Genomic DNA, 9469 nt, shown 5'->3' on the forward strand with positions numbered 1-9469 from the left:
CCGCAACGATGTGCAATACAGTGGTACATATAATAGAATCAAAAGAAGAAACAACATTGTGCAGTAACAGATAGCAGGTAACATGGAGTGACATCTCGGTATCTGTACATAGTTATTTACAGCGCATGTGTGACATGCTAGTTAGCTTTGGTAGTGCAATACACTGTTCCTGTTATTCTAATTTAAAGTGACCTTTCCTTTGGCCATAAGTGTGCGTGTGTGCGACATGAGTGTGTGCCCGCTCATGTTAAAGTGTTAAGTGGCTGCTCGTGTGTGAGCGTGCACAGTGTGCGTGTCGTGTGTGTGTTCATGTGTGCTTGTGTGTGGACAGTTCAATGTTCTGAGCACTCAATGTACATTGTTCATGGCTCTGATGGCCTGGGGGAAGAAGCTGAGCCTAAACCGCTCTGTCCTAGTAGCTGAGATTTGCAGGCGTCTGCCTGACCTCAGCAGCTGAAACAGGCTGTTATTGGGGTGGTGAGGGTCTTTCATTATCCTGCAGGCTCTGGATTTGCACCTCTTGTTGTATAGAACCTGCAGGGGGGGTAGTGCAATACCCGTGGTACGCTCGGCTGAGCGCACCACTTTCTGTAGGGCCTTCTTGTCCTGTGCCGTGCTGTTTCCATACCAGGCAGTGATGTTTCCGGTCAGGATGCTCTCTACAGCTCCTGAGTAGAAGGACTGGAGTATCTTCCCCGATACTCTGAACTTCCTTAACTGTCTCAGGTGGTAGAGACGCTGTTTCGCCTTCTTTACTACTGTGCCTATGAATTACTACTATAGTGTTTTTATACCTGTATCACTGTACATCACACTGTATCACAATAATATGACTATATTACTATAACAACTCTGTACATACATCTGATTAGCACTATATTACCCAGTAGTACTAATTTTTATATTTTATACCCAGTTTAATCACCTGTACATTGTATATTACTATTGCCCTTTTGCACTCTGGTTGGATGCCAAGCGTGTCCTTTGTGCTGTATAATGACAATACGTGTGGATTCGAATGTAATATAGGTGGATAGCTGAGGGTGTAGACTAACATGTGATATAGGTTAATAGTTGAGACTAACATGTGATATAGGTGGATATAGCTGAGGGTGTAGACTAACATGTGATATAGGTGGATATAGCTGAGGGTGTAGAGTAGACTAACATGTGATATAGGTGGATATAGCTGAGGGTGTAGAGTAGACTAACATGTGATATAGGTGGATATAGTTGAGGGTGTAGGGTGACAGTAATACAGGGTGTAACATGCAGCATGGAGGCCGCACCGCACGGTGTATATAACACCTTTTGAGACCAAAGAAAAATGCCTTTGAAAACAATATGTAAAGATATATAAGATGGTATATATATATACATATTGTATACACTATGGTGAGGCATAAGACATGGTGTTTACACATTCAAGTGGTTAGGGCTGGGCGATATAACGATAACGATAATTATCGCAATATATTTTAATAATCAATATCGGGGGGGGGGGGGGGGGGGATATAGATTATTTTTGTTAAACCCAGAGACAGTGGACAGACTTGTCTTTCTTGCCTGCAACTTAAAGTAATGGCTTTGCTTGTCCAAATGACAATACTGACCAAATTGAGATTATTATTTTGTTTGCTTTCTAATGTAAAATACAGTTTGAAACCGTCTGTACACAGTAGGCTATGTGAGCTAGCAGAGCTAGACTCCAGTCACGAGTCACGGTGCACATGTGCGGTGGTTTGTCCACCAAAAAAGCGCCAAAAGATAGAAAAGAAACGAGCAGAGCCAGAACTGTTCAACTCCCTTGGAGCCACAGCCAGCAGAGAAGCCGGTTTACTTTCGCTTTCAAACCAGCTGCAGCCTGAGAACTGGAGTGTGAGAGGATGTTTTGATTGATTGATTGAAAACTTTATTAACAGATTGCAGAATGGGTACAATACAGTACAGCTCAATACACACAATTGTTAAGGGGATGCAGACCAGAGAAAGACTTTCGTCTTGTTTCCACCAGGGTCCCCCATTTTCAATTCATCAGGACATATATGACATACATGACATACAGATAGTCAGTACTGCTACATCTATACATTTATGACATACCAGATTTGCAAATACAGTACTGTTTGTGATACAGAAGGAGTCAAGAAAAGGGAGTATATACATTTGACGTAGAAACTGTACATTGGAGGAGGTTGGGTGGGGGGGGTTGGGTACACTGGGATATTGACAACCATACTGGGTAATTTACATTGGAGGTGGTTGGGGGGGGGGGGGGCACACTGTATAAGCAAGCAAAACTGTACATTGAGGGGGGGGAGACTCTGTACAAACAAACAAAATTGTACATTGGACTATTGGCAACCATACTAGGTAAATGACTGTACATTGGAGGGGGTTGGGTTAGGATATTTACAGGGGCCAGTGTTGAATTGCAGTCTCCCGTAGGTGTCTCTTGAGAGAGGTTTTGAAAGTGGGTAGTGATCCACATTCCTTTACAGCTTTGGGTAGGGCGTTCCACATTGATGTGGCATAATTGCGAAACGTGTTTAGTCCCTTATTTGAGCCGAATCTGGGTTTAACATGATTTGTGGAGCTCCCTCTGGTGTTGTGATCGTGGTATTCACTGACCTTTGGGAAGTATTTTGCCATGTACATGGGTACCTTGGTCGTGTAGTGTATCTTGTAGACCAGGCCCATTGCAAGTTGCTGTACTCTGTCATCTACTCTAAGCCATCCTAGGTTGTCAAAGTGGGCAGGGGTGAGGTGGGTTCTAGGAGTCAGGTCAAGCAGTAGTCTGACCAGTTTGTTTTGAGATGTTTGTAATTTTGTTTTTAGCGCCTTTGAGGTGCTTTGGTACCATGAGGTGCAAGCATAGTCGTAGTACCCCTGAATGAGTGCTCCTGCCAGAGTCTTCAGGGTATTCTTGTTTACCAGAGAGGAGATCCGGTACAAGAATCGAGTTCGTTGGTTGACTTTTTTTATTACATTGGATGCCATTTTGTCACAGGAGAGATTAGCCTCTAGGATGGAACCCAGGTAGGTAATTTCATCTTTCCTTGTGACAATATTGTCATGTAACACTAAAGATGGCGGCAACGACAAAGAATTGCTGCAAAATAAACATACATCTGTTGTTTAAAAAAAAAAAAAAAAAAAAAATATATATATATATATATATATATATATATATTTTGTTTTAATACTCTCCACAGCCCCGGAATAGAAGGACTGGAGTATCTTCCCTGATACTCTGACCTTCCTTAATTGTCTCAGGTGATAGAGGCGATGCTTTAATTGCCTTTTTTACCACAGTGTCTATGTGTGTTGACCATGTCAGGTCCTCTGTGATGTGGACTCCCAGAATTGCCACAGTTATCTACAATAGCAACGATAAAGAAGTGCCAACCACATTATTATTATAATAATTCATCCAGTTTTCTTTTAAGTGTTTTGGTTAATCAGAGTGTTTACCAATCGTATATTATCGTTTTCTTTTGTTCCAAGTGTTATTTTTAATTACATCACTAACAAAATAATAAAAGAAAAAAGACTAATTTAATCAGATTAATCACTTTATTCAAATTGAGGATTTAGTTTGAGGATAAAAAAAATTTAATAAAAAAAAAGAATTTATAAAATAAATTAGATTTCGAAAGTCCGTTCGAAAACCCTGACGAAGTTTGAATCACTTTATTCAAATTGAGGATTTAGTTTGAGGATATATAATAAAAAATAAAAAAAATTATAAATTATTTTAATTTAATTTTAATTTGTTAATTAAAAACGAAGGTTCGAACGTTCGTTCGAAGAACCCGGACGAAGTTTGAATACCAAAAACAGGCTTCGGGGACAGCCTTACCATACATATTATTATTATATATGTATATTATATACATGTTCCGTTGTGATGTCACAGTATGCTGTCATAATAGAACATTCTAGAACATTTGTGATGTCACAGTATGGTGTCATAATAGGACATTCAAGAACATTTGTGATGTCACAGTATGATGTCATAATAGAACATTCTAGAACATTTGTGATGTCACAGTATGATGTCATAGTACATTCTAGAACATTTGTGATGTCACAGTATGATGTCATAATAGCACATTCTAGAACATTTGTGATGTCACAGTATGATGGCATAATAGAACATTCTAGAACATTTGTGGTTCACAGTATGATGTCATAATAGAACATTCTAGAACATTTGTGATGTGACAGTATGATGTCATAATAGAACATTCTAGAACATACAGTATGATGTCATAATAGTCCATTCTAGAACATTTGTGATGGCACAGTACGGTGTCATAATAGTACATTCTAGAACATTTGTGATGTCACAGTACGATGTCATAATAGTACATTCGAGAACATTTTGTGATGGCACAGTACAATGTCATAATAGAACATTCTACAACATTTGTGATGTCACAGTATGATGTCATAATAGAACATTCTAGAACATTTGTGATGTTCCCAGTCAGGATGCTCTCTAGTCTCTACAGCCCCGGAATAGAAGGACTGGAGTATCTTCCCTGATACTCTGATCTTCCTTAATTGTCTCAGGTGATAGAAGCTATGCTTTGCCTTTTTTACCACAGTGTCTATGTGTGTTGACCATGTCAGGTCCTCTGTGATGTGGACTCCCAGGTACTTGAAACTGCTCACCCTGCTCACCCTGTCCACGATAGCCCCATTAATCCACAGTGGCGTGTGTGTCCCCTGCTGTATTCTCCTAAAATCCACGATCAGCTATATATAGATACTTACTGTATATATATTCACATTTGTCTGTACATACCTGCATATAATCCTTTTTACATAGTAAAATAGATGTAGATACTATATCTATATCTGTATATATCCCTTACCTATACACTAGTTATACCGCTGGCCAGTATGAATTACTACTATAGTGTTTTTATACCTGTATCACTGTACATCACACTGTATCACAATAATATGACTATATTACTATAACAACTCTGTACATACATCTGATTAGCACTATATTACCCAGTAGTACTAATTTATATATTTTATACCCAGTTTAATCACCTGTACATTGCATATTACTATTGCCCTTTTGCACTCTGGTTGGATGCCAAGCTTGTACTTTGTGCTGTATAATGACAATACGTGTGGATTCGAATGTGATATAGGTGGATATAGCTGAGGGTGTAGACTAACATGTGATATAGGTGGATATCTGAGGGTGTAGACTAGATGGATATAGCTGAGGGTGTAGACTAACATGTAATATAGGTGGATATAGTTGAGGGTGTAGACTAACATGTAATATAGGTGGATATAGTTGAGGGTGTAGACTAACATGTGATATAGGTGGATATCTGAGGGTGTAGACTAGATGGATATAGCTGAGGGTGTAGACTAACATGTAATATAGGTGGATATAGTTGAGGGTGTAGACTAACATGTAATATAGGTGGATATAGTTGAGGGTGTAGACTAACATGTGATATAGGTGGATATAGCTGAGGGTGTAGACTAACATGTGATATAGGTGGATATAGTTGAGGGTGTAGACTAACATGTGATATAGATGGATATAGTTGAGGGTGTAGACTAACATGTGATATATAGGTGGATATAGTTGAGGGTGTAGACTAACATGTGATATATAGGTGGATATAGTTGAGGGTGTAGAGACTAACATGTGATATAGATGGATATAGTTGAGGGTGTAGACTAACATGTGATATAGGTGGATATAGCTGAGGGTGTAGACTAACATGTGATATAGATGGATATAGTTGAGGGTGTAGACTAACATGTGATATAGGTGGATATAGTTGAGGGTGTAGACTAACATGTGATATAGGTGGATATAGTTGAGGGTGTAGACTAACATGTGATATAGGTGGATATAGTTGAGGGTGTAGACTAACATGTGATATAGATGGATATAGTTGAGGGTGTAGACTAACATGTGATATAGGTGGATATAGTTGAGGGTGTAGACTAACATGTGATATAGGTGGATATAGCTGAGGGTGTAGACTAACATGTGATATAGGTGGATATAGTTGAGGGTGTAGACTAACATGTGATATAGGTGGATATAGTTGAGTGTAGACTAACATGTGATATAGGTGGATATAGTTGAGGGTGTAGACTAACATGTGATATAGGTGGATATAGTTGAGGGTGTAGAATAACATGTGATATAGGTGGATATAGTTGAGGGTGTAGACTAACATGTAATATAGGTGGATATAGTTGAGGGTGTAGACTAACATGTGATATAGGTGGATATAGCTGAGGGTGTAGACTAACATGTGATATAGGTGGATATAGTTGAGGGTGTAGACTAACATGTAATATAGGTGGATATAGTTGAGGGTGTAGACTAACATGTGATATAGGTGGATATAGTTGAGGGTGTAGACTAACATGTGATATAGGTGGATATAGTTGAGGGTGTAGACTAACATGTGATATAGGTGGATATAGTTGAGGGTGTAGACTAACATGTGATATAGGTGGATATAGCTGAGGGTGTAGACTAACATGTGATATAGGTGGATATAGTTGAGGGTGTAGACTAACATGTGATATAGGTGGATATAGTTGAGGGTGTAGGGTGACAGTAATACAGGGTGTAACATGCAGCATGGAGGAGGCTGCACGGTGTATATAACACCTTTTGAGACCAAAGAAAAATGCCTTTGAAAACAATATGTAAAGATATATAAGATGGTATATATATATACATATTGTATACACTATGGTGAGGCATAAGACATGGTGTTTACACATTCAAGTGGTTAGGGCTGGGCGATATAACGATAACGATAATTATCGCAATATATTTTAATACTCTATATCGGGGGGGGATATAGATTATTTTTGTTAAACCCAGAGACAGTGGACAGACTTGTCTTTCTTGCCTGCAACTTAAAGTAATGGCTTTGCTTGTCCAAATGACAATACTGACCAAATTGAGATTATTATTTTTTTGCTTTCTAATGTAAAATACAGTTTGAAACCGTCTGTACACAGTAGGCTATGTGAGCTAGCAGAGCTAGACTCCAGTCACAAGTCATGGTGCACATGTGCGGTGGTTTGTCCACCAAAAAAGCGCCAAAAGATAGAAAAGAAACTAGCAGAGCCAGAACTGTTCAACTCCCCTGGAGCCACAGCCAGCAGAGAAGCCGGTTTACTTTCGCTTTCAAACCAGCTGCAGCCTGAGAACTGGAGTGTGAGGGGATGTAACACTAAAGATGGCGGCAACGACAAAGAATTGCTGCAAAATAAACATACATCTGTTGTTTAAAAAATATATATATATATATATATATTTTGTTTTAATACTCTCCACAGCCCCGGAATAGAAGGACTGGAGTATCTTCCCTGATACTCTGATCTTCCTTAATTGTCTCAGGTGATAGAGGCGATGCTTTGCCTTTTTTACCACAATGTCTATGTGTGTTGACCATGTCAGGTCCTCTGTGATGTGGACTCCCAGAATTGCCACAGTTATCTACAATAGCAACGATAAAGAAGTGCCAACCACATTATTATTATAATAATTCATCCAGTTTTCTTTTAAGTGTTTTGGTTAATCAGAGTGTTTACCAATCGTATATTATCGTTTTCTTTTGTTCCAAGTGTTATTTTTAATTACATCACTAACAAAATAATAAAAGAAAAAAGACTAATTTAATCAGATTAATCACTTTATTCAAATTGAGGATTTAGTTTGAGGATAAAAAAAAAAAAAAAAAAAAAAAATTATAAAAAAAATTAGATTTCGAACGTCCGTTCGAAAACCCTGACGAAGTTTGAATCACTTTATTCAAATTGAGGATTTAGTTTGAGGATATATAATAAAAAATAAAAAAAATAATAAATTATTTTAATTTAATTTTAATTTGTTAATTAAAAACGAAGGTTCGAACGTTCGTTCGAAGAACCCGGACGAAGTTTGAATACCAAAAACAGGCTTCGGGGACAGCCTTACCATACATATTATTATTATATATGTATATTATATACATGTTCCGTTGTGATGTCACAGTATGCTGTCATAATAGAACATTCTAGAACATTTGTGATGTCACAGTATGGTGTCATAATAGGACATTCAAGAACATTTGTGATGTCACAGTATGATGTCATAATAGAACATTCTAGAACATTTGTGATGTCACAGTATGATGTCATAGAACATTCTAGAACATTTGTGATGTCACAGTATGATGTCATAATAGCACATTCTAGAACATTTGTGATGTCACAGTATGATGGCATAATAGAACATTCTAGAACATTTGTGGGTCACAGTATGATGTCATAATAGAACATTCTAGAACATTTGTGATGTGACAGTATGATGTCATAATAGAACATTCTAGAACATACAGTATGATGTCATAATAGTCCATTCTAGAACATTTGTGATGGCACAGTACGGTGTCATAATAGTACATTCTAGAACATTTGTGATGTCACAGTACGATGTCATAATAGTACATTCGAGAACATTTTGTGATGGCACAGTACAATGTCATAATAGAACATTCTACAACATTTGTGATGTCACAGTATGATGTCATAATAGAACATTCTAGAACATTTGTGATGTCACAGTATGATGTCATAATCAAACATACTAGAACATTTGAGATGGCACAGTACGATGTCATAATAGTACATTCTAGAACATTTGAGATGGCACAGTACGATAGAACATTCTAGAACATTTGTGATGTCACAGTATCATGTCATAATAGAACATTCTAGAACATTTGTGTATCTATATATATTCAACAATTCTCAGAAGTTCTCATTGTAAACAGGACTGAACAGGACTGAACAGATAGACTAAACAACATAGATTGAAACCTCCATTTTTCAACCAAGGTGCCTTGCCTACCGTTTTGCTGTGGAAAGGTGAGTGTCCACAACGGCTAGCTAGCTGTTCTACTTGAATACTGAATGTTAATATTGAATCAGACAATATTGAATACTGAATGTTAATATCAGACCATATTGAATACTGAATGTTAATTCAGGTTGACAGTTGACAGGGGGCTGGAAAGTTGATATAAAGGGGACATGCATTATAAATGCCTTTTTTCTGTGTTTAGCATGGTTGTATAGTAATACAGGTTAGTATCGATGGGTCTGTGTCTCTAATTACCATATTGACTCATCAGTCAGTCTCGAGTTCACAAGATCCACCTTGTGGAATGTGGGACTTGTAGTTTCTGAACTATTAACAGCTCCGCTGTTTGTAATCTTCACTCGCAACACTGCGAGTAAATAATTTGTCCGGTTCGCACATATACATATTATTAGGGGCAAATACGAGTGAAATGCTCGCACTGTAGAGCATAACATTATTATATATATATATAATTAGTAAACTGTCTGGGGCTTTTCTTGCCCCCCTTAACTGATTTTCGAGGGCATTTTGCCCCAAGCCCCCCTT

This window comes from Notolepis coatsorum (assembly GCF_963971535.1).
Source record: "Notolepis coatsorum genome assembly, chromosome: 7".
NCBI classification, from domain to species: Eukaryota; Metazoa; Chordata; class Actinopteri; order Aulopiformes; family Paralepididae; genus Notolepis; species Notolepis coatsorum.